General features: G+C 44.8%; 1 protein-coding gene across 10 annotated transcripts in view; it reads right to left on the reverse strand.

The window, feature by feature from the left end:
- LPP (LIM domain containing preferred translocation partner in lipoma) overlaps positions 1-27,246 on the reverse strand; it is a 311,612-nt gene that overhangs the window by 255,360 nt on the left and 29,006 nt on the right. For 7 of the 10 annotated variants that reach the window (XM_057427445.1, XM_057427442.1, XM_057427443.1 and 4 more), the window contains exon 2: positions 11,699-11,798. The exons of the other annotated variants lie outside the window; for them this stretch is intronic. The gene's annotated coding sequence lies outside the window, so the exon portion shown is untranslated. The remainder of the gene's footprint in view (positions 1-11,698; positions 11,799-27,246) is intronic. 10 annotated transcript variants of the gene reach the window in all.

Consider the following 27,246-nt stretch of genomic DNA (forward strand, 5'->3'; position numbering starts at 1 on the left):
TGCAGGACAGAAGGCGGACTGAAGCAGACAGCTGGAAAACCCAGTATACCTCAGGAAAGTTTGCTGCAGTTCTACCACGAGTCAAACCCAAAGGAAAACTGCCAGCCATGCCGATAAAGCACTGCTTTGTATTCTGGATGGGGCAAAACAAAGGTCTGGTGATGAGGAGCTCTTGTGTATCATGCAGGGGTCAGCAGCAAAGGCAAATTCCACCATGGCATTTCCGTTCTGTCGCCCAACCCATTGCCAAGACTGGATACAGCAGGATTTTTCATCGCTTATCCAAAAATGCCATTTAATATAGCTCTGCAGCATCACCCCGTTGCCACATTCCACTCTAGAGGTGGGATATCAATCCCCACACAGAGCTCAAGCAACAGGGCAGATGAGCTGTTTTTACATCATTTTCCCCCATTTTAGGAATGAGATGATGTAGGAGCTCTGCAGCAGCCCAGGAGGTGGAAATGCTCAGGAAGATACAGAGTGACAGTAAGCAAGTCTCTGCACCACTCCTGGTAGATCATTTCACTGTCCATGCACATGTGCTTGTGGTCCCTGGTGGTGGGAGCAACATTTTAGAAGGAAAATGCTCTGCAAAGCAGGTCTGTACCCCTTTGGGAACACAAGTACCAAAACAATCACCCAGTGAACCTGAGGCAAAGGCACTAAAAGCCTGGCTATTTTCTGACACCAGCTTAGCTGTCACACAACCTTCGCTTAAGCACCAATTTCCCTACTTAAAAATGAAGGGTAACAGGGCTTTCCATCTTCCTACACGTTGTTCCACTCATCCAACTGCTGCTTGATGAGAGTTTTGATACAAGGACATATGTAACACACACATCCAGCAACTCCCTGTCCTCTTCCAATGGAGCACAAGTCCTGCCACACCTCTTACAATTGGCCAAACAAGGATTCATCAGTAAGGCTTTGCCATACAAAAGAACCACGTTATTTCATGTACAAGCCATCACCACCTCTTGCTATAACTGTAAGAGCCCAGACTTGTGAGGGTGGCTCATGCCAGAGGAGGCCCACAGCCACTGAGGAGCTTTCTAGTAAACCAAGCCCTGATTGCAAAGCAAAGCACTTGCAGAGCTGAGTTACTGGAATCTATTACTCCTGCATTAGTCAGCACATATGAATACATCCTCTTGCTTCATTAAACTTTAACTGGACTACATGTGAATAGGTTTTGCTGGTTACTTAATCAAATGGAATCCAAATACAAGGTGTTCACATAAAAAGCTAGAAAGCAACATCCTTTCTAGCTTGCTTTTGGATTTTTTAAGCATCCATTGTCAATTTCTTCAGGTCAGTTGACATTATGGGGTTGCTGCAAAGAACCACGAAGAGCAGCCACAAAGTGCAAATAAAGCAAGCACTTTGGAGGGAAAACGGACACAGATCATTAACCCTGCATTCCTCATTATTATCCAGACAAATATTATATGCAAAATCCCAGAGTAGCTGTTGCATTAGCTAGCTGATTGGTAGCGCTAAATACGATTGCTTTGCTGCTGTGTGTCATGCATGTTTGGGCTGGACTGTCTGGAGTTTCGCTATTTTAAGTGTCCTTAGGTACTCTGAAACCACAGCAGATTTGAACCTATAAAAAAAACAAATCCCACTTGTAAACTTGGATTTCCTCAGTAATAGCCTTCTCTTGTACTGCAACACAGACGCTTATTTGTTCACACGCACTTTCCTTGAGCTTAGAGAAACTTTGCATGTACTTTCTTGCCTGCCTTAGAACAGGACAACCATCTCCAGAACTCCTTCCTTAGTACAACTGAGAGGTGTGTGACTGGATTCTCAGCTTCCATAAAACCCCTACAGTTAGCTTGAAACAGCTTGAAACAACTTCTAGCAGTTTACACCGGCTGAAAAATCTACCAGTAGAGCAACTCCAATCTGCAAGAGGCACAGCTGGGAATGGGAGCTTGGTGCATAGCTGCGTGAGAAACAAAAAGCAGCTATGTTGTTCTGCACAGCACTCACTGTTCGCTAAGTGAAACAAACAAACAAAAAAAGAAATTAAAAAACTGCAGCAATTTAAAACCACAACAAAGAACTTAATGGACTGTTCCTGCACACTTGCTCAGAAACGCATATATTCTGTACAGTGATATGTTCTGACAGCCTGGGGCTCTGACACACTTTCTATGGCAATGTCCTAATATTAGAAAAATTTGGTCATCAGCTAAAAATGTAACAGAAATAGCATAGGATCATAAGTTACCAGTTGAGTCAGAACTCGATCTGCTACATGAATTTTATACAATTTTACTCTTTACCAAGAAAAAAAAAAAAAGTCAACCACACATCACACTGGGTTTGCTTCTGTCATCACTTATGAAGACAAATGAGCCTTTGCAGGGGGCAAAAAAGTCACTCAAAATGGCAAAATTCATAGAATCATAGAATCATTTGGGTTGGAAAGGACCTTAAGATCACCTAGTTCCAACCCCCTGCCATGGGAAGGGACACCTTCCACTAGACCAGGTTGCTCAAAGCCCTGTCCAACCCGGCCTTGAACACTGCTAGGGATCCAGCATTTCCTACTTCCTTGGGCAGCCTGTTCCCGTGCCTCATCACCCTCACAGTACAGAACTTCTTCCTTATAGCTAATCTGAACTTCCTCTTTCTAACCCATTAGCCCTTGTCCTATTGCTACAGTCCCTGATGAAGAGTCCCTCTCCGGCATCCTTGTAGGCCCCCTTCAAATCAATCTGTAAGGAAAGAAAGGACACAGATCCCCTCACAGACCACAGTTGTGTGTGTAGCAAGCCCTTCACTAACATCACAGCCCCTCTGCCTATGAGCTCCGGTGGAGTCCTCTATCAGCAGCCCAGGAATGATGATGGGACAGTACCTGGTAGCATAGCAGCAGAATTCCCAGGAATCTGAGGTGTGCAATGCAGTCTTCAGCATAAACACATTTGTAGTCTGTACTTGTAAATCATTTGTAAATAATTAACAGACAGCATAAGCATGTAACAGAACAGAGTCGCAGGTGTTAGCAAAGGAAAACTGCTATAAATGGATACGTCATGGTAATAAGCCGCCTGTTCACCTGTTGGGTGCTGTAGAAATTAATTAAACAATTTAGTTTTCCTAAATTAACCCCTGACACCCAGAACCTAACTAGAAAGCACAGCTGTATTCCTTCTCTGTTACTTATGACCGTGAGTTTTCCTCCTTGCACACCTTGGGCATTCTTTAAACGAAGTAACCACAAATTGCCCCAGACTCCTGCTTGCTGGGTAGAGCCCCAGGGCAATGCATGGGGCAGATTCATGCACCCAGTGGAGGGAAGGGACATGTAAGTGAAAAGCCTTGTCCCAGCATCCTGCTGAGAGCTGCTGGACTCCCTGCCTGCAGCAGCAGAAAAGGATTTCTTCAGTATGAACATACAAAAGTAGCAGAGAAGGCAGAGGAGCAGAAATCCTCCTGCCAGGCATCACACTGCCAGGAAGCCAGCCCTGCGATCGAAGCTCACCATGCTCCTTGAAACACCAGAGATACTTGGCATCACAACATCTTAGCCACAAACATGCAGCTGCTTGAAGGGCAACAAGCAGAAGCCTGCTAAAATGACGAGGAAAGAGGAAAGGATGAGTCCTCGGAGAAAAGTGGATGACTAAAAGGTTATTCAATCCAAAGCCGGGCACCAAGTAAAGCAAATTGTCAGCATCTTGCAATTGTTCACTGGATGCTCCTCAGAAAACATACAGATCCTGGCTCGTCTGCACCTCTGCCTGGAAACAAAATCCAAAATGGCCTTTTTCTGACAACCTCAAAATGTCTAAAGCTCATTTTTTGTTTTGGTTTTGAACACAGTAATACACAAGCAATGAATTCTTGGTTTTGTTTTTTTTTTTTTTTTAAAGTACAGCTCCCATAAGCTTAAAAGTAAATGGGAGCACTTTGCTTCCTGGGGTATGTTACTGGAACATTTTTCTAGCACCTAATAAAACATTGTTTGGTTGATACTAACCACTAAAATATGCGTTTCAACTCATGTAATGTTCCCTGTGAAATTTGCCTTTTTGCTCCATGAAAAAAAGGGCACTGAAAGGAATCCTGCAGCCATAAGGATCTCACTTATTTCATGGAAGTATCATTTTAAAAGCCTCACAACATGATCAAAGCACTGTTGAGAACAGATGTTGCAGCCTTTACAAATTCCAGCATAAGTATTTTTATGACATTTATCACTGCTAAATTCTTTCAATCAATTTTTTTTCCATGCAAGAAGCATGCAGGCACTTTCCTCCTTGACGAAGATGTGTTCGCACATGGACTCAGCTCCAGCCACTGACCCTCTCCTCCCATCATGCCTCCCCATCCACCATGAACAAGAGCTGTGTGGTTTCCCCAGCAGCTGTAGTGGCAGCCAGCCCCAAGCAGTGCCGGTCCTGCAGAGCTGGACATGGTGCTCCCCACTTCACATGAAGAATTCAGTGTAGGACCTCCTGCGTCATGTAGTAGTCAGACACTCGCTCTCAGCTGACTGTTCATACAGAACCTTTCCCAGAAACCTCATTTTAGCTCTACTAGCTCGTGCCTGCTTTGACACGAGACTACACCCTCCAAAGCCTTCTATAAGGTTTCTTCTTCTTGACCAAGGCACACACCATCACCATCCCTCTAGATCACACCAACCCACCATTGCCATGGCAAACCCTGAGCAACATCCCCCAACCCTGCTTTGAGTGGGGATTGCATAAGACACCTGCAAGGTCCTTTCTACCTAAACTGTTGGAGAATGATAAATCTCAGGTGGGAGCCATATGGAAATGCCCTCAATCACATCAACACCCAATAAGGCACCTTCCCTGGTCTCCCAGCTCCTCCTATGGATTTGGGAACCATCTGCCTGCGCACTGGACCTAGAATGGTATTTCCCTGGCAGGAGAAGACGCTCCTGACTACCTAGCTATAAGGCCAGATGTAAGCAGAAGATGCTCAGGTAGCTAATGCATTGAACACTACTAAAGCCAGACAAACAGTGCCATGAGGACCAACAGTGGGGACCTGCAGGACTGCAAAGGAACCTGCTTGCTCTTGGAAGAGCAGCAACCAGTCCCCATTCCTGGAGGTAACTACAGAGGGAGAGAGCACATATTTCAACTGCAATTCAAATCATAGCCATATTTCCACTGAGCAAAGTTTCTGGGAAGTTTAGCTCTCCACAGCCATTTTCTGTGTATTCATCTCCACAGAAGTATCACCAAACTCTCTGGTTGACAAAGTATAAATACTGTGCAATACTAGGCAATTTCATGAGTGAGCTGTGCATTAATGCAATAATCACAACTACCCAAGAATCTGAAACATCGAGTTTATCTCTGAAGAATAACATAGGGTTTTTTATCCCCCAAAAATAGGATCTGAAACAACCAGCTAATTTCAAATTTCATATATTCACAGAAGAGGGTGTTTGTGAGAAGGACCCCACAATCACATCACTTCTCTAATACATGCCCAGTTTAGTTTCACCTGTTTCCATGCCTCCCTTCCCAATTCCTACAACCTGCTTGCACATCCTGTTTCACTATGAACACAAGCTTCACTTCTCCTCATGGGGTGAGCTTAGATAACAATCAAAATGGGAGCAAAACAACCAGACAAGTTTACCCCTCTTGCTCATTCAGGCTTGATCCCAAACAAGGTATTTTCAGGACTGTGGCAGCTCCTCACCATGGGTACTTGGTACCACCAAAATGGCAGAGCGATAGGTCCACCATGAGTCATCCATCAAGAAGATGGGAGAGTGACCTCTAAAAAAGCAGCACAAGGCAGAGAAGGTCTCCTAGAACAATGAAGGACAAGGAAAACATGTAAGAGGAGAGATTTCCGGTGATGTGGAGATGAATAGGGATGCTGGAGGTGAGCACAGGTCTGAGGAACAAGAATAACCAAAGGTAACAATCTGAAGAACATAAGCAGAAGTGGAAGGGTTTGGAGGAGCAAACTCAGGTGGAGGTGAGAGGTCTGAAAAAAGCCTCCACCAGCAAAGGAATCACAAGCAGTCACAGCAACAGGTCTTCCTCTCACTAAATGCTTGTGCTTTTCCCGATGGACCTCTTAGTCTGAGGACTTCTTATGTTGTTTAAAACTCATTTAATTCTTCATTTACAAAGTACAACTTCGTATTTTAAATGCACATTAAGAAATTGCCTTCAGAATGCAGTTTGCTGAAAAGTAATACACACACCTGAAATCTTGCCATGCTGGCAACAGGAACTTTCAGTTGTGTGTGCACACATGCATGTATGTGCACAAGCAGGTGCATGTGCACAAACACACCTGCATTCATGTCTACACTACAACTTTTCTGGAAAATGACTGTTCCCCTAAGTGTCCCCAAAGGAAGAGCAGAAACAGAGCATGCAGCACTATCACACAGGCACGCCACGCTCTTCTTCTATAACCTCAGAAACAACCAGCAACAACACAAAAGTCCTGCAGATCCCATCCGGCCCCTCTCCTTGTCTGTGGGCACACCATCCCCAAGGCACATAGAGCTGCATCACCTGCTGGGCTGGAGCCACCACTGGGACACAAGGCTGGGCCACTCCTACCTTTGCACTGGTGGATGACAGTGCCATTGCTTAGGAGGAGGACAGTGTCTTTGGAGCCTGTAATGCAATGAGGGGATTTTAAAAGGGTGCTCAAGACAGCATCAGGACTTATCAAAATTGCTCTGCTGAGTTATTATGATCACAACCCTGCTCCAGACCGGAGATGTTTCATTATCTCATCTTCCCACTCCGAGTGAATTTGCTGAGTGATTTTAAGAAACAGCAAAAGGCTGTGACCAATTTTCAGGCCTTCTGCTTTAGCCATTAAAACAAGACAAAAAAAAAAAAAAAGCTACAACATTTCAGTCTTGTTTTTCTAAATAAAAATAATGTATAGTCCTAACTTGCTAATAAATATGCTCAAAAGCTGTCCTTAAGTAAAAGCTTTTGATAACAAATTGCCTGCGCTAACTGCTATTTTACTGTTGAATTTTTTATTGTTGCTTAAGCACTGCAATTATGCTAATAAGCCTGAGAGGATGGTACACTAAAGCATTGAATGTGACAGATATAATACTCAATAAAATGTTAATCTTACCTGAAAATTGGAATCAAACAGCCTTATTAGTATTTATGGATATGGCATCTCCAACATGTTTCTTAAGAGGAATATATATATGCAATAGATATTTCGAAATATACCCTGCTATTTTTCATGCCTCCATACAATTTAATTCAAGGTGGCGATTACCCCTGCTGCTAATTGCCATTCCCTTTTGGAATAAGAAAAACGAACATCAGCATCTGGGCCATGCAAAAATTCCTGCATGTTGGAGGGCTTTTCCCCTTGGCATCTAAAGGATGGCAGCTATTCATAGAGATGAGGACACCTCTCCCCAACCCATGGCAGGGCCACTAGGCGTGACAGGGTGCAACAGCACACAGTGAAGGCACTGCTGTGCCACCCTCAGCCATCTTTTTTCTTTTTTACATGCAAGCCAGTACAACCAGCATAGACTTAAGTTATTCACAGGTGCTGGAGAAATGGCTTTTAGACTTCAAGATGGGACCAAACACTAATTTATTTTACTTTGAAAGTTTTTGGCTGATGCTAACAAATAACCAGATCCATCTGTTTCACTGCAAGTTACAGCACTGCAGGGTTGGATTCGGAGCCGCTGGGCTGTTGCAGTGGATCAGTCACTGAGGTGCTGCACAACTTTCCACAAGTCACATTGCATTTTGCACTGTTATTCCACCACCCAGTCCCACTCTGCTCTCTCAATTGATTTTTTTTTTTTTTTTTTTTTCCAGGAAACAATCCACCTTTCACCACATTTAGGTTTTAGGGATTTTTTTTGCCAAACCTATGGGTCTCAGACCTAACCTCAGGGTTCCACTGCTATGCACTTTCCTGTGGGTAAAGCAAGTGGTCTTCAACACCTTTCCTTTGTCATCTATGAAAGGAGGAAAAAAAAAGCCCCAAAACTCAGAAGAGCCACATGCTCGTGACAAACTACATTTACATCCATGACCAGGCACTGCAGAAAGATCATTTCTACACAAGATGTGTTATTCTACACATTTTTACCAATTTGTAGAAATTCTACAATTCTACCAATTGTATAATTACTAAACAAGACTGATGTGGGTTTAAAACATTGTAGATTAATGCTTAAAGAGCAGCTATTGGCACCCAGCTTCACTCCTCATGCTGCCCTCACCCACAGAAGTCAATTCTGCTGACAGGATGGTAGAAACATCGATAATCAGCATTATACTTTCACAGACAAGGAAGATTCTTGCCACATTGGATGCTGCAAGCTTCCTTGGTGGCAAACATTAGGTGGGAGACATCTAGGAACTGTTCCGATGAACAATCACAGCACGGAAAACTGAGCCATAAATGTGGGATTCTCAAAGCACCTATAAGATCACAAAAAGCAACCCAAGGGTACTGCTCACAATGAACCATGATGCAGTAGGACTTTCTTAAGTAATGTGTCCCAATGCATGCTGGCTTACTCTCAGAGTGCAAGGATGGAAACAGGACTGCTTTGCAGGACACAAAGAATACTGCCAATTGGCTGAGCTTGCACCTCAGAGAGCCAGCAGATGCACCAGGGACTCCAAGCTAGTTCCAGCACAAGATGCCAGATGCCAAACCTTCAGGTGCAGCCAGCAACTCTCATGAAGGTGGCAGGACTCATCTCTACCATGTTAAGTAATTCTTGTCATTATTTTCAATCCTGCAGGGAAATCTAAATTGACCTTTGGCATATGGTTTTCTTTTGCTAAATAGCAATGCTTGAATGTTTATACCGACAAGTTATTTATGGGTATTCTTTGGAAACAATCTTACCCTGACCAGTCCAAAAGGTCAGAATCATGAAAAATAACAGTAAAAAAAGCACAAGGCTGGAAAACCATCACTGCCATTGGCACTATACCTCGACTTATTAACCGTCCTTGCAACGAGGTGAACTGCAAGGTTTTGGGTTTATTTGATTGATTGAGATCAAAAGATCGGGGGCACACAGTAAATTGTATCTTTCCATGAACATATTCTGCTTTCAAGATTTGAGCAGATACTTGCAGGAAAGAAAACCACACATAAACACGTACAAAAGTGACTTCAAAAAGGCATCCCCTTAATTCTCTCTTGACACCATCTGCATTTCCTAAAGCTATTTGAAAGTTTCTTCCATGTTCTTGTACCCCTGGGACACAACAGTTTATCTCTGCTAAACAGAAGATGACCGTGAACAAGAAGACACTAGCATAACTCCAGGGGAGACACCAATATCTGCTGACATTAAGGATGAAAGGTAAATATTAGGGAAACCAAACGAATCTCAAAGTCCAACAGGAGGTTGAAGAACTTCCCATTGAATTGCAGGTGTCTCACTATCCTTCTTAGTTGGACCACAGAAGATGAAGCATCTGAACCCTGTTTCTCTCATGATGACGGCTCAGAAGCTGCCTGAGCCCAAGATAGGTTTGTCATCTGCAGCACCCAGGAGAGTGAGGGAGAAGCAAGGGAAATAAATGAGCAGACATCTTCAGGACATAATTTCAAGACCCATCTGGTGAGACAGCATTTTTGAACACAGAAAAATCCTGCTGTGTTTGCTGTCAAGACAGGACAAAGAAACACAATGGAGAGCAGGAACAGAAAAAAGAAAAAGAAAAGAAAAAAGAAAAACAGAACTTCCATTTTACTGCCCCCAGGAAACAGAGAGGAAAAATAATCATTTGCTTCTTTTCTGTGTTCCATGTTATCTGCATTTTGGTCAGGATACCTGTATCAGTAGCACTATGTTCTCATGTCATAATAAAGTAGATGGAGTTACCCACCTGAGAGTAACAGTAAAGCCCTTACATGAACCACAGAAAAGACAAAAACTCCCAGGAACTTGTTACAAAGGATCCAGAACTGATACAACCTCCTGCTTTTATCACAAGTTTACATTACTGTGGTGGGCTGACCCCGGCTAAACGCCAGGTGCTCACCAAAGTTGCTCTATCACTCCCCTCCTCAGCTAGACAGGGGAGAGAAAATATAACAAAAGGCTCATAGGTTGACATAAGGACAGGGAGAGATCACTCAGCAATTACTGTCATGGGCAAAACAGACTCAACTTGGGCAAATCAGTTTATTACCAATCAAATCAGAGTAGGATAATGAGAAATAAAACCAAATCTGAAAAACACCTTTCATCCATCCAACCATCCCTTCTTACAAGGCTCAGCTTTACACCTGATGTTCTCTGCCTCCTCCCCATCAGAAGCACAGGAGGACAGGGAATGATGGTTGCAATCAGCTCATCGCATATTGTCACTGCTGCTCCTTCCTTCCTCCTCAGGGTTGGACTCCTCACACTCTTCCCCTACACAGAGGGGGGCCTCTCCCATAGCAGACAGCTCTTTACAAGCTTCTCCAATATGAGTCCTTCCCATGGGCTGTAGTTCTTTACAACCTGCTCCAGTGTGGGCTCCTCTCTCAATGGGGCCACAGGTCCTGCCAGGACCCTGGTCCAGCACAGGTTTCCCACAGGGTCACAGCCTCCTTCAGGCATCCCCCTGCACCATCTTGGGGTCCTCCATCATCTGCAGGTGGATATCTGCTCCCCTGTGGACCTTCATGAGCTGCAGGGGCACAGCCTGCCTCACAATGGGCTTCAGAGGAATCTCTGCTCTGGCACTTGGAGTACATCTCTTCCTCCTTCCCTCACCTTGGTTTCTCTCATCCCTCCAGCTGTAATTACTCTCACACTGTAACTTTTTCCCCCTTCTTAAAGATATTATTCCAGAGGCACTACCACCATCACTGATGGGCTCAGTCTTGGCCAGCAGCAGGGCCATCTTGGAGCAAGCTGACATTGGATCCATCAGACACAGAGGAAACTTCCAGCAGCTTCTCACACAAGCTGTGAGAAGAGGCCCTGTAGTGCTCGTGAGAAGAGGCCCTGTAGTGCCCCTGCTACCAAAACCTTGCCATGTAAACCCAATACAGTTACATGCCAGCAGCTGTGAATTAACCTCCTCTTCTATGAGCTTACACTTCCCTCCAGAGAACATCACCTTTCAGGTAATAAAGACACTAAACCCCAACATTAACTGCTGTTGCATCAGGCCATCATCAGACCAGGCAGCTCCTTCTGCACAAACACACTGAGCTTTACCTTTTACCTTATCAGTTTTGAAGAAGGTTGAGATAAGAATTTCATGTGCTCCCATTTCTAACCATTGATGAGTTAAGGAGGACTCTCCAGAAGTCATCGAGTCCTTTGCCACACTGAGGGATTGGTTCTCCTAAAAGCATGTCTGCTGGAGTTTTTCCATCTTGTTTATAAACCTTTCCAATGACTGAAACTGCCTAAGATCTTCAGGCAATCCACTATTTTTAATAATGCTCATCTATTTTTAATGCAGAATTTAATTTACTAATGTCTCTTCTAAATTTTTCTTCCTCAAACTTAAGCTCATAATTTGTCTTATTTAGAGTGGGCAGATTTACAGTTTATTCCCTCTCTCCATGACAAGCTCACTATTTCCAAAATTTACAAGCTGAGGCACCAGTGTGGTTTCCTCTCTCTATGCCATGCTGCTTCTGCTCAAAGCATGTTCTTAATCTTGTCTCTCTGCATGTGTATTTCTTTTCTTACCCTGACAGAACAGGCAGTTAGGATATCACAAGGCTGTTTCAAGAAAAGACATTCACATCCAAAGGCTGATGCATTCAGGCACACCCCGTAATAAAGTACTCTGAAACAAGAAGAAGATTTGTCTTTAGGATGGTAAGCAGAGGATCCAGTAGTAAAGAAACCCCAACAACACTGAAGTGCAATTTCTTCCACACCATTATTTAACATTTAAACAGATCTTCAAAAGTAACATGAATGACTGTAAGACACATTACGCACCACCACTCAAACTTGGCCACAATCTCTTTGACAACCACCATAAGGGTTTGATAAATCTGTGGTTTATGAATCAAGGTGCTCACTAACTTCAAAGAATGTTCTGCCAAGTTATAAGAAATACCCAGCGCATATCAAAATCAGATGGCCCTGGCTCCAAAGCTTATTGACTGAGACAGAGGACAAATCTTAATGTTGCTACTGATGACTTCATTTACAGTGTCACTGAAACTAACAGAGGCAAGACTTCTAGTCTACTGTGAAATTTGTGTGTGTGTAATTATAGGATAGACCCAGAGGAGAAATGTCAGTCTGATGAAAGACTGAGTAACCTTTGTGTTCACAACACAGGCCTTTACCTCCTGGTCTTCAGGATGTTTTATCCATCAAAAAGAACTCTTTCTCCCAAAACCAAGGGGATCACCAAGGGTTTGGTGATAGTGGGGAAAGAATAAAGAAAGGATTTACACGAACAGTGTTTGGAAACACAGAGAAGAGCTCTAAGCAACAAACATACCCAAATTTCATGAGAGAGAACAAGCAACACGGAAGAAAAGCAATAACACATTTGCCATCCTACTTTTGGAGGCTCTCAGAAAAACAGAACTAGATGGTAACAGGCATTTTGCCACAACAGCATCTTTCACCAGTGGATCACCTTTTGCATCACCATATCCTCTAAATTCCTATCTCTCCTTGGCAGAGGCTGCTGCTAGCCCCAAAGCATCAAGTGGCTTTGTTACAAATATGCCTTTTCCAAGGATTGAAGCCAAGAAACACTCAACTTGCCACTTGCTATGAAAACAAGACGCATGTTGCACATCTAAGGCTACGCCAATGCAACAACTCAGGGTCTTCTCTTTTGCTGTTTTTTAAACTTTGCAATCCTCACGTGCCCTGGGCTTTTGCTTTCCTTGGTCTTTTTCACTTTTACCAATGCTAACACAGCCAGCCCAGCTGCTGTCAGCACAGGAAGGTGACATGCTCCTATTTACAACAGATTTGATAACAGAAGTGCTGTTTCAAGGCTAACGAGGAATACCTGCACCAATAATGTCCCTACAGCAGCACACAATAGCTGAGGAGACTGAGCAATAAATGCCTGTTACTGAAGATTAAGAACTTAAAAGTAATCTCAAAATGTATGATGGCTAACTAATAAAAAAGTTCAAATGTGTGCCCATCTTGGAGAGTGAAAGTAGCTCCAAGGACTTCTGCAAGATTATTTGCAGCATCAGACATGCTACCTCTTAAAATACTAGAGAGAAAAGGATGTTTAGCAAGGGATAGAGATACAAGGAGTGCTTCCACCAAGAAAACACACCCGTTTTTTCTATCTGAATTAAGACAGCTGTTGAAAACCATGGAGTAGCATTGAATGGCAGCCCAGAACAGGGAGCCAGGACAACTACCACATGCAACTGAAACTGCCAAGGGATTAAGTTAGGTCAACAGTAATTACACAAACTGGAACCTGGCCAGGGTACTGGTTGGTTTAAGAAAATTAAAAGAGGTGTTCAAAAGTTTCAGAGATGGAGTCCTCCTCCTGTTAATTATTTGGTGAGTCAGTCACTGAAGTCTCAGCATTCTGGGAGGCTGCCTGAAAAAGGGGAAAAAATGAGGCATAAACTTGAAAGGCATTAGAAGCGATTAGCAAAAGCCTTTGTTCTCCATGGCAATCCTCACTGCACTAGTGCGTGAAAGCCTTTCATGTTCATGCTGAAAAATGGCCTTAGTCCCTTTGATACTTCTGGGAGGAAGCATTTAAATTTACAAATATCCCACTATCAGAAGTTACAGCCAACAGTCAAAGAACTTCTACATCTCCCAGCCAGGTTGTACCTAGCTCTAAACCCAGCTCTCAAGCAGGCAGAGCTCCTGCTAAAGGAAGGAATGCAAACAAGGACACATGGAAGCTCACTGCGACCTAGAGCAGTACCTACTCTACTTGCTACTGATTTATGAAAGCCAGGTCATGCAGAAAAGGACCTTGCAACCATATGGGTCCATGTCCTCCTCAGCTTCATTCAGTTTTCAGAAGACGGGGAGCATGAAAGGCAGGCAATGGCAAGGAGGCCAGAAAGGATGCTTCATGGTCTAGTAGCTGAGTGTCACTCTGATTAAAGATTAGGTCCTGTTCATGCTTCTGCCATAAACCGCCTGAGCAATAAGAGGAAAGTCACATACATCAATTTTTTCAATATATTTATTGCTGTGCCTTTTCTGGCTAACTAAAAACACAGAAAGACCATGTCCAGAAGAGAAAAGAACTAGCTGTAATGAACTGAGATTCTCCGTTCAATCTCTAATTGCAACTTGTACTATAACCACGTATAGCACTACAAAACACAAACTGTTATGAAAACGTAGGCCTTGTAAGTCTCAGTTTTGGCACCTGAAAGTAGTAGATGCCTTTGCTACATCTGCATCTGAAAATCATCATTAGAGGTGCACTCATTACTGTCTTTGAAGCAGTTGGATGCAACAATAAAAGCAGTATTGAATTGGAGATTAAACTTTTTGGGTACCAGCCAGATGTTCAGATGATGGTTTATTTAATGCACCTTAAATCAATTTTTGACTGATGTGGAAAAAAAAAACAAACAAAAAACCAACCAACAAAAAAAAACAAAACACCCCCCCCAAAAAAAAAACAAAAACAAAAACACAACAAAACCCAGAAACCCATCAAGCACACTGCGTGATGTGGTTTCCTCTCAGCGCAACAGCAGGTGAACACACACTGAAGCCTCTGCCATATTGACTTAATGCACTTTTTTTTTTCCTTTTCAGAAAACAAGCCAGGGAAAGGCAGACATCTCACAGCACAGACTGGTGCAATTTGTGCTAATGGCCTAAGTGTAGATGCAAGCAGCAGCTTGTTTCTCTTCATGTGGAACAGTCAACGGGGACAAGTTCTGGTGGGACAACTGCTACCATGGCACACCTTGCCCCCACCCAGCAACATCTCCCTCAGTGGCTCTGTAATGAATGGGCAAGAACTAAGAGCATAGCAGAAAGCCTGCGCTGTCATTCAATGGTGTGCAAAAACCAGGGGCAAGTAACTACGGGAAAAGGTTATGTTCTCTGCTGACGATACACAAGCTATTGCTCTTCCAAAATGGAGTCAAATGCTCTTCCAGACAGCAAAACTACAAACACCCTAAATCCTTCATCCCTGGCACTCCTCTGACATGGCGAGTCACTTCCTTAGAGTCCTCAGGCACCACAGAGACAGCAAGGACAAAGACTTCTTTTATGAACAGAAGCAAAATGGTACTGCAGTTCTTCCCATTCTTTCCAAACACCTTCTAACCAAGCCTCCTCTGAAGCAGGTCCACTGCTTTAACCGGAAAGACCTGCAAAAAGAGGTTTTGATGGAAGCAGAGACCTAGCCATGGGAAAACAGAGCCAAACCGGTACAAGTCAGAGAACACCATAAGTAGCAGTATTATAATGTTTTTTGAGTTTAAAATATTCAGCAAGGTCAACACACTTATCTCCAGGCCTGCAAACGACTCATCAACAGCATCATGCCAAAGGCAGCCACCTCACCTGTGCTGGGACTCTCCGGCAGAGCCACCAGCACTGCCAGCCCCAAGCACCCTAATTAGCAAAAGGTAGAGAGGGTGCTTAAACAGCAATGTCAATGCCCTTAACAGTGGCATTAGGATGAAAAGCTGTGCAGTGTATCACCAGGGCCAGAAGCACTCTCCTGGCTTCTCAATGCACACCATCACTGTACCTCATGCGAGCACTGGTGCAAGTAAGGAGAAAGGTACAGGACTGATGCTACGGAGACCACAAAGAATATATTTTTCAGCATGCCCACCCACACTAGGCCAACCCAGCAGAGGCTGGGGAGAGCAGGACAGCCTAAAGGGTTTCATGTCACAGAGGGACCCACTGCTAAGAAAAAAGGCAGCCAAGGTAGCCAGACTGTACAGGGGGAGGTCTCCCTGCAGTGGCAGCAGTGATTAACTATTACTAATAATGGCATGTAGTGCTTGAAACGGAGCACAAGGAAATGGCATGGAAAGGACTAACGCCAAGCAATAATAAGAGGGAGTCAGGGCTGTTGCTCAAGTAAGAAGGTTTTTTCACCTAGGCTACTTGTTAGGACAAAAAAAAAAAAAAAAAGAAAAAGGAAGTTTCCATATGCAGGGACATCCTGTTCACTGTATTAAACTAAAGAGATGGCTCAAGAGGGAACAGCTTTCGGTAGGCAAGGGGGGGAAATCAATTTCAGGTTGCTACGGACTACTGGGCTGTCTCCTGTAAACTAAATCAGATTCACTTCTATGAACCTGAATGCTAAACATTTCCTGAAATACAACACACACACTCTCCAAATAAATGAATACCATAAAATACAGACTTGTGTCATGTTCCAGCTTTTTTGCTGATCTAAGGACGTGATCAAACCTGCAAATTATTGCAAAATACAGGACTAGAGTTTTGGCTCAGCAGTGGCATTCTGTCAGTTCAACACTGACTACTGCCTTTCAGGGAAAAGATATTTAATGGCAGGGTGGCATTTGGCAAAAGGAACCAGAGCAGTGCCCAGATTCACTTCGCTCTGGGCCCTTTCATGTGCTCTAGGCTTGCTGCAGGACCTAAAAATTGTTCTGCTGATCCAGGCTCAGTTAGCAAGGGCCAGAGAAAGCTAGCAAGGGCCTAGGGATTTCAAGCACATCCTGTCCTAGCTTTGTCAAGCATGTTGTAGATAGTCCTTCACCGTGAGGGTGATGAGGCACTGTCACAGGTTGCCCAGAGAAGCTGTGGTTGCCCTGTGTCTAGCAGTGTTCAAGGCCAGGTTGGACAGGGCCTTGAGCAACCTGGTCTAGTGGAAGGTGTCCCGGCTCATGGCAGAGGGGTTGGAGCTGGATGATCTTTAAGGTCCTCTCCAACCCAAACCTTTCTGTGATTCTATGATAATGGATGCAGGCAGTGCAACCTGTCTCGTCCTTGAATAGTCTGAATAGAAACAACATCCTCCAGCTGAGCAGCTGACCTGTAGTCACAGCAGCCAAGCAGGAACCTTATATAGACACTGGGGACAACACAGTGGCCATGGTTCAACAGCTGTCCTCTCCCCATACCTCACCACTGGAATAATTTCTAACAGATTTTAAGCACTATCTCCACTTTCTGCAGCAAGTAAAGACGTACGGGCACAGAGCTGCATCACTTCCACACACCTGTGGGATGTTCTCCTCCAGCACACCCTTCATCAGTAGCCTTGAGCAGAGATCCCCTCAGCAAAACAGAAATCCCTCAGTTCTCAGACTCCCCAGAGTGAGAAGAGCAGGGAGCAATGGCAGCCCTGGGAGCCTCACCACTTCTCTGTCCTGGGCATGTTAATCCCTGTAGTCCTCAGGAGCCAGAGGAACTGGGATCTTAGGAGAGACATTTAAGAAAGCAGAACTACCATTTGGCAAAGATCACAGCCACTGGCCAGGAGCTGCATCAGGCTTTTCACAGGTTGGAAATAAGAAAATGAAATCAAGGCTAGGAGAAGCTGATCCCCCATGCAATACAGAAATCAGGCAAGGGATGACTGTGCTCCCTGTGTGCTAGCACTCTCTGTGGCACGGCCTCCGGCATGATACTGGGCTGGAGCTGCACAGTTAGTTATGATCCTATCATCACATTTAGCTCAGCACCAGCCATGCAGCATCCTTCTGCACTATGGGTGGACCCAGGTGACAGACATCATGGCAGCCCACTGAGAAAACAAATGGTAAGAGCTGCATGCTGAACTCCAAACCTCTGGAGAAGAGGAGATGAGGCACCTGACTCTATACCATTCTCCAGTAGCTGTTAAGCAATCAAATAAATCCATCTAGATCAATCTCTTCATGAAGACAACAGGAAACATTACCATCCCACGATCATGTAAGTCTTAATTTTATGGAGCAGTTGATGTTTTTCCAATGAAATGTACCATTAAAATGTAAGATTTTATTAGCAGAATCAATGATGTGCGCAGAGACAGTCCCTCATGGCTTTAAAAAAAAAACCTATGAATAATTATAAAACTGATAGCAATAGAGAACATTGTGCAATTATTACAGCCGTTTTACAGGATTCTCTACTAATGATGGCCCCTACTTCTGGTAAGGCACCTTAAGGCAGTACCACAAAAAAGAAAATAAGGAAAAAAACAACAGAAGCACAGCATTCCCCTGCACTTAGAGGGTGCAAACATGACACCTGTTTTGTGTTTACTGAATTATCTGCCCCTCCACCCTAAGCAATAATTCTGGAAACAGAAACACCACAACATTTACAAAAATATTTACCAGTCGCTTGTCTCTTTCTCCTTGTTCACCAGTTAAGAGTGTTTTGTTGCTATCAGGAGAGATTTACTGCCATTTAAACCTAGCAGAAATGGAAGCAAAAGAGGAAGGCTTGAAATTCATGATGGCCCTTAACCATGCGCACAGATCAGGTATATGCAGCGTCCAAAAACCCTCTGGAAGTAATACATGCACTGGAGACAGGAGTGGAGTCCTGAGACTCATTTCTTCCACAAGGCTCACTGGTTTCCAATGATAAGCAGCCACAACACCCAACCTGCAGCCAGGGCTTTGTGGCCAGCCGAGTGTAGCTGCCCTCCAGCATTCCATCCAGCACTAGCTATGGAGCTGGGGTGGTTGGGATGCTTTCAGTAACCCAACTGCAAGTCCAGTACCTCAAGCACTCACTATCCTCACCTTCCACAGGATGCTATGAGCATACATAATCCTTCCATTTACCAGTATCCTGCTCTCAACTGGCAGCCATCCCCCACATCAATGCCATCATAGAGAGCTCAGTCAAAACATCAACGCACCCCAAATCCAATGCTTCCCAATCCCACTGTCCAACTTCTCAGGGAGCTCTGGCTAATGTGCAAGGAGAACCATTAAGTCTTATTTATTGCAAAGTGTTAAAAGAACACACACAAACTGGTGCCAAAAAATCCAACACCTGCCAGTTCTATCCCAAATATTTTGCCTAGCATCCATACCTATCTATTCACAAGATTATAAGGTCCACTCACAGGGAAAAATGTCTACTCCACCTAGCCTTAAACATCCTCTGGATATGTGTGGGGATGGATGATGGAGGGTAACAAGAATACTCAACAGATGTTTTCATTAGCATAGATTTGCCATTCATTTCTCTCTCTTCCACCTTCAAACTCCTCTATTATCCTCGATGGATAATTTACAGCGCTTGTTGTAAAGTACAGTCTCCAAGAACAGAGACAGCACACACTTGATAATGCAGAAGTTCAAAGAGCTGAGCCACGCATGACCTGTAAGCAGATTGTTGCTATTTCCTCACATGTTTAAAAGGGCTTTGCCTTCATGCAGTACTGGAACTTGTCATCATGAAACAACCTCCTATTACAACATGGCCTAGAGGAGCTACTATTTCGGGTCCTAATAACGTACTTGGTTTTACAGGAAAGCAAGACGGCAAGTAACACGGAACAACCCAGCTGTCAAGTAGAGAAACAGATGGGATCCTCACAAAGCTACACAGATTGCCTTAGTCAAGTGCTGTCACAGCCTATCCTTGAGATGGGAAAGCACGGTGCAGGAGGTAGATGAAAGGAGCTTGTGAAATTAAGTAGCATCATCACCTCCATAAGGCCTGTGAAGAGACAACAGAGAACTGCTTTCCAGGCACTCTGATCCCAGGGCAATAAAACATGACTCAAAGTTGTTAGGCTGTTTTTTTCCCTATTTGCCTTTTGGCTGAGTGACAATTGTCCAAAATCTCCCACCTGTTTGGCCCCCACAAAACACAGAGATCATCATGGAAAGATGCTCCAGGAAGCACAGGTCACATCTGTGGTCTAAAGCTCTCAATTAAGGAGTGAGCGCAAACAATGGGAGGTGTCCCTGTTAGCACAGCCACGCTGGCAGGCAGGATGCCCATGTGTGGGCAGCACCATGGCTTCCAGTCCATAATTTGGCTTCCAAACAGTCTAGGAACCCACAACACCTGCCATGGTGGTTCAGCTCCTATGTCATTGAAGGAGGTGCCTTTTCACACCATGAGTCAGTGGCAAACCAGGAGATTGTGATGGACTGGTTTGACCTTCCTCATTCAAACTCTCTAATAAAGGATGCTAAACCAAAGCTAACAAGTCAGTGCTTCGGAAACCCTGGCACACCTGGAGATATCAGGGCCCATATCTAACAAATACAAGTCCTATACTTTGTACCTACAGTTAGAGCAGCTCTGAGCACAGCCAACCATTCATGCCCGTAGTTATTCAACCAACGAAGGCTGCACACAGAGGGAAGGCTGGAGCCAGATTATGAATGAAGAACTAGGATCAATTCCCTTATCTACCCTCCACCTCCCACTAACTGGCAGATGCTATTCAGGGAAAACAGAATTTAAAGGCGGAGGCTAATGATGCAGCAGATTGATTTTTAGGACAAGAAAATAGATGTAATGCCAGTCTACCTGCTTGCAGCTTGTCAAGTCATAGCAAGGTTCAGGACAACCTGGCCTGTCTCCCCTTCCGCATCCCAGCCCCTTTTCCTCCTCTGTCCCCACCAAACAAAGAAAGAAAAAACCCTCACAGAAAAGAAATGCTTTACACAAGGCAATTAAGTGCTGCCCAGAGCCAGCTCAATGTTGGCTTCCCTCTCTCTCAAACAGAGCCTGAATTAATGGATGTGCAGAGGGTCCATTTTCTGGGGAAAAAGCAGATTCCGAGCTCACAGCTGGGAGGAATGCATCGTATGTCTGGTATTCACACTGTGCCCTCTCTTCCTCTTCCTTCTTTTGGCCATATAAGGAGCTGAGCACAGCAGGCCAGGCTGGGGAGGGCAGTGCTGCATGCTCAGCACCGTCAGACTTCTTTGTTTGTCTTTACTGGAAATCCAATCAATGCACCTAGGAAAAAGGCTACTGCATACAGCACAGAGCATCAGGCTCAGACATCACGCTCCTGAGATGCAGGACAAAAAGAGGAGCAAGCTGAACTAGACCAGCCCAGCAAGTGCTCCTGCAGAGATGCAAGCACGTGAGATACAAGCACATATGAAGAGGCAATAGTTTTCTTAGTTACATTGGAGAAAAGGGGGGTGCTAACCTAAAAGCTTGAGGCTATTGCACCTACAGCCCCAAAGGGTTGTTTCGCAGGTTAGCAGCACTCAAGTCATATCTTCACAGGAAATAAAAGGCAACATGACCTTCACTGAATTCACTTAGGGCCAGGAGGAGTATGTCCCCTCAGCCACAGAGAAATACATCCTCTCTAACATGCACAGGTTACAAACAATGTGGGACTACGCTTCAGAGAAGCCTGTCATTGGAAATTTTTCCTAAAGTCCTCACAATCGTCAAGTTCAAGTGTACTGCAGCCATTTCAACAGCAGACTGGGATTTCCATACCTCCCAATGCAATTAAAATATTACAATCTAAAAAATCAAACATTTTTGCTATTGCTGCTTCTTCTCTAAACAAAAGACTATTCCTGCAGGTACCCAGGACTTTTCAGGAGCAAAAAGGAAAAGAGAAAGACACACACTTTTACCAAAGGCTGGAAATTCTGGATCATCAATACCCAGGAAGATTCTACATCAACTCCCCCTTTTCAGCCCTGTTTGGCATCAGTAAAGCAGTTCTCATTTCATCTCACAGGAAAGTGGTGGAGAGCTGGACAACAGCTACAGGGACAGGGAAACAACGATGGTGAGATGAATCACCATCAGAGCACCGCAAACAGCCCCAGGAAAGAAGGAAGCCCATAGACACACTGCCAATGTCCAGACTGTCTCCAGTTCAGTCCTGGCTTTTCCTCCCATAGAGAAGACATGAAAAGATCTGCACATCTATGGTGTTCCTAACCCTCAATTACATTAGAGAAATGTGCTGCTTGTCTGCTTTCCTCAGCCAGGCATCAGAGTCCCAAGCAAGGCCATGATAGAGCTGGCCAGGAAGATGGGGAAACTTAGAGAAAGCAGCAACTTGGCCCACTTCCCCAAGGGTGCTGCCTTTGACCCAGGCTGGTTCTCAATGCCCTGAAGGATGATGGAAATCCTCCGTAACAGGCAGGTCTGCAGTCTTCTGCCCCAGATACCATCTCATTCCCATGTCTAAAATATAAAGATTTACTTGATCCTGAAGGTTTAGTCTTGCTCCAAATTTTACTTTGTTCTTTTGCCAGTAGTTGTTAGCACTTAAATAATTCTTCACACACACAGAAGCATCCAGTCTGCCTTGGATCTTAGGTCACTGGCCTCAAGAGTCCCCTCTAGTAAGAAGCCCCATTCTCTGAATTACCAGCCATCAGAACCCCTCATGCTTAGCTCCAGGACCACAGCAGCGGGCAGCATCTCATGAGCAACCACACTGCCCTGTCCTCCCAACTCTGCCAAGATGTCAAGTTCCATCACCACCCCAGCACCTCTGGGCTGCAGTTCCCCAATGCTGCTTTCTTCCTGGAGGTCCAGTTCCACCTCCTGCCACTGCCTGCTCCCTGTGCAGAGTTCTCTGCATCAGAAAACAGGAAGGATAGTGGCCAAAAATCTCTTCACAACATCCAAATACAGTCTTCAGCCTTCACCTGTTGTATTCAGATGGAGTCAGGGATGTTCTGAAGCACCCAGTGAAGTGACATGGAGAAACACAGCTGAAACTCAGCTGGGAGAGGGGAAGATTTCTAGCCTCATTAATAACAGCCTGAAATTAAAAGCAGAGCTTATAGTACAGCTGCAATTCCAGCTACCCCGCTGCTTGTGTTAACAGTGTGGCTTTATTATGGTCAGGGATTAAAAACAGCTCCAACAATTAAGGAGAAAAGGAAGAAAAAAAAAAAGAATGAACCAATAGCAACAAAAATTAGTAAAATAAAAAATTCCTGCGGGCTGGAATGATTAGGAAAAAAAAAGAGTTGTGTGGCATGAGGAGCAAGAGTGAATGCTTCCTTTCCTACTGCCAACAGGGCCATGTATGCCCCCTGCCAAGTGTCCCCTACCCGCAGGAAGCCACCTTGTGCCCAGCAGCTCAGCACCAGCCAACATCAGTCACTCATGGGATGTCACCTCCTGCCCCAGGGTAGGTGCTCTGCAACTACCTTGCTCCAAATAGATGGATTGGAAACTTTCCTCACTCCCACTGCCTGAATGCTACAGCAATAAGGAGGGGGGAAAAAAAGGAAAACAGTCCTGCAATAAATAACTAATATGCCTGGAACTTCTCAGGAGGCACCAGTCCTTGCCAAGCAGCCAGAGGAGGTAGAGAGGTGAGAGGTGGGAGGGATCAGCAGGCCCATGTGGCTGCTCACAAGAACAGAGCAAAAGCATGCCTGCATTTCTTGGAGGTGAGCTGGTTACCCATCAGCTCCCAAAAAGCAAATCTACCTTGTGTGGCCCCAGCACCTGCCCAGAGGTGCTCTCAGTCAGGATGAGGACAAGATGATGAGCTAATGGGAAGCCTTGGTTTGTAGTGTCGCTATACAAAAGTCATTGCCTTTTGAGGGCTTGGTCAGTAATACCAAGATTTGAAACCACTTTCTCCTCCTTGTGAGAATTAAAAGCAATAAATTCATAAGAAAGAAGAAAACTGTCTCCCTTCTTTTTCCCTCCTTCCTGAAACAGAACATGTCCCTCTTTCTTTTCTTTGAAGCACTCGCAGCTCACCAACAGGGACAAATCTCTGCAGCCAAACCACTGACTAGGGTCAGGTTTGGCAATCAGCTGGGCTGTAAGCCCAGTCCTTCCCAAAGGGAGCAACCCTCAGACCTCCACAGGGAACACGAGGACCAGGGGCTATGCAGGGACCTCAAAAGCCCTGGGAAGCAGTTTGCAAAATTTCTGTGTGAGCAGGAGAGAAAACGAAATTAAAAGCAAAGAACCACCTCTATGCACACACATGAGTCGAGAAATGGAATGAGCAGGCAAAGTAGACACTTGAAGATCATTCTCAAGCCTTCAAGGATGAGGGATTCTTCAAGCTCAATATTCCTGAGAGGAAGCAGCTCCCAGGTGGGGCCATGAGGAGCAGCCCACCCTGATGTCCATGCAGGACCTCCCACCGTCTCAGCACACACAGCAGGACTCACTGCTCCCCTCTGGTTTTGGGACCACAGAGGCAGGAAGTCCATATTCAGCAAGAAAGTGATGATCTTTCACTCTGCTTACCATGACTGCCATGGAAATTGCCATGGTTTTAAGCCCGACACCTTTCATCTCCATCTAGATGGGAAAAACAACTAAAGGTGATGTTTCCAGGGAAATCTCCTATGTTCACTGCAAAGCCACTGAGGACCACAAGTCCCTAAAGGGCCAAAAATATTACACATGAGGCTAGCCCTTGCATTTTCTCAACAGTGTTTTTCTGTTCTGCCCTCAAAGATTTGTAGCCCAGAAACTTTGGAGTTTGGGATTTCTTTTATTTCAGTTGCTTTTGTCTTCAAACAACAAAAGAAAGCAAGAGCAGCCACAGCACTGCTGGAAGGCAGGAGTTTCCTCTCAGCCAAACAGCCACACCTACAGCATTTCAACCACTGCAGAAGGCTTGACCTTCAAAATCAACCCAAACCTGGGCCATCAACCAAAACCACCTTCTTTGCACTATATGGATATAAACACAAGGACCAGAACACATCAGTAGAGACAGGCTGAGCAACACATTCCTGCAGCTATCCCAGAGCTGCAATGCTCCCGAGACAACCTCCAGAGACAACAGTGGTCATTTGCACCCAAGAAAAGAGACCCAGACTGCTCCAGTGTTTCCCATGAGGACACACAGGACAAATTTGGTCCTCACGGCTGCAGCTCCTCAGCAGCAAAAGCAACACTGGGATCACCCAACATATCTGAGCCCCTTTCTTGTTCTGGGAGGGATGCAGAATCATTTTCCATAAGGGATCAAAGTGCCTTTAATAGGGATGTAACTGTTAGTTGACAGAAAAAGTCTTTGCCATTTCTGGAGACAGAACAGTGGATTCAGGTAAATTCTTGCTGCTTTAATGAAGGATGATAATGCCCGACCCAAATGAAGAAGATCCATCGTTATATGACGATGCATGTGTCTAGACAGCTGCTCTCGAAAGCCTGCCAAAAACATTTCACACTGCTCGTTTTCGTAAGCTCAGAAACTCCAAGCCAGGCTGTGCAAGCCCTTTATAAATCCCTTCACTGTAGGGCTATGAAGGGCTTCAATAGAATTGTACTTGAAGCCGTGTCTGCAAAAATATCACAGCTAAGGTGGCAAATCCCCAGCAACCACACAGCTGTCTGCACCATGTCCAGGGCTGGCTTGATAGTATAAGAAAACCAAAACCTCCTTATTTTTTCCCAGCACAAGCCTCTGGTATTTCAAAAACATTTAAATTAAAACTAATAAACCCCACAATACACTTTCTTTCTCAGACACCAGAGCACTTTCTAAATACCAAGGTGACTGTGACCAAAAGTCACCATAGCTTAAGAAATTTGGGTGAAGTGACTTCTCAGTGGTTTCAGCTAAAGGGCTTTGCCTCACATTTGCAGCAGACAAGGAGCACACACGGTCACCACAACTTGGCCAACATTCAGCTGTGATGACAAACCACCTCCCTGCAGCCTCACAGCCCATCAAGTGAAGCATTATCCCCATTTTGCAGACAGGACAAATGGAAGCTCAAGAACAAACCACACACACACAAAAACCCAAAACCACCCAACCAGAGAGAGGCAATTCGGAGCTGTGCTGCCCCATTACACTCCTGGGTAGGAAAAGGGGATGTTTGAAGGATGAGAGATGATGGCAGCACCAGGTACAACCCGGCAGGAGGTAAACGGGCTGGGGCTTAGGGAAAGCACGTGGAACCAAGAGGAGCTTAGCAAACGCCAGCCAGCAAGGAAGATGCTGGAGACATAAGACAAAAAAAAAGGGCAAAAAATTGGACAATTCAGATTCTGTAATTACAAAGAGATGCTACAGTCTTTATCCTACATAAGACAACTGCACCGAGAAAGACTGCCCCTCTTGCCCCAGAATTTGTGACTGTCTATGTCACAGTTTTTTGGATGCAAGTAATGTCCATCCCTGCACAGGCAGATGGGGATGAATGCTACGGCTGGTATCAAGCTGGGCTGACCTTTCTCTTATAAAACTGTTTCCAACTCTAGTAGAAGAACCTCCATTAGCTCAGACACCCCAAATGGCAAAAATCAGGCAAGTGCCAAGTACTGCCTTCCTTAGAGGCTCCACCAACACACATCTTAGGGAAATAACGATGGGCCACCTTCATATAATCGTCCAAAAATGTATTTGGTTCAAACCTGCTCCTCCCTGATCTCCTCTGACATAAGTCGATATTTCTCCATTAATAGCTGAGGTGCTATTGACACCCTGTGAAGGAGGGTGTTCTCCTCTCAGAGTGTATCTCCTTCCAGAGCTTCAAAGTCTCAGTGAAATAACCAGCTGCAGCTCAGGGTAGAAATCAACACCAGGACCAGTAGCTCTCATGAACTACAATAGCACTAGAATTTCCCTTAGTGTTATTGGAATTTATAGGGTTAGACATGGTAAGATATCCAACCCATCAAGGACTGAAACTTTGTACCTATACAGTGCAAGAATATGTTCGCTGCAAATGTCACAACACATGTAAAATAAATTATTACTGAATTTTCAGAGAAGGAAATCAAGGCACGTATAGCAGCAGAAAATTATCAGAGAACCAACATACTACATTCAAATAAAAACAACTCTGGCTTGCCCCATTTTACAGCCTATCACAGACACATGCTCCCAAGAACCCAAGTCTTTCCTTACTAACTGAGGAATCAACCACCCTTCTGGGGTAACACCTCAATCTTTGGGTTTTGCTCCCATTTTAGCATGTCTTCAACACTGAAGAGAGTACCTGATCAGAAAAGCACCCAACATCTTTGCTGGTCTTGCAAGGTTGGATTTACTACAGCAAGGACTAGGAAAGAGGATCTGCCTAGTCTGGAGGCCAGAGGTCCAAAAGGCAAGCCAAAAAAGTAACTCATTCCCTTTCCTAACAAACTGTGTTTTCAGCTAGAAGTTGCTTGGCAGCCTTCCTACCAGAGGATGTGGCAGGTCAAGACAAGGGTTCATTCCCGGTCAGGCCAAGCAGGGACATGAAACACAAGAACAGACACACTTTGCAAACATAGGCTGAAGCACCAGGAGGACTGCATCTGCTGGGCTGTCCTCGGACAGCAAGGGATGCTGCTGGCCAGGGCTGCCAGGCTCCAGGAAGCACCAACCCACAGTAGAACAAGGAGAAGTACTGAGGCACAGAGAAAAGTAGCCAAGG

Source organism: Pezoporus wallicus, unplaced genomic scaffold (genome assembly GCF_028554395.1).
Source record: "Pezoporus wallicus isolate ANWC-B61680 ecotype Strahan unplaced genomic scaffold, APGP_CSIRO_Pwel_v1 scaffold_7107, whole genome shotgun sequence".
Classification (NCBI taxonomy): Eukaryota; Metazoa; Chordata; class Aves; order Psittaciformes; family Psittacidae; genus Pezoporus; species Pezoporus wallicus.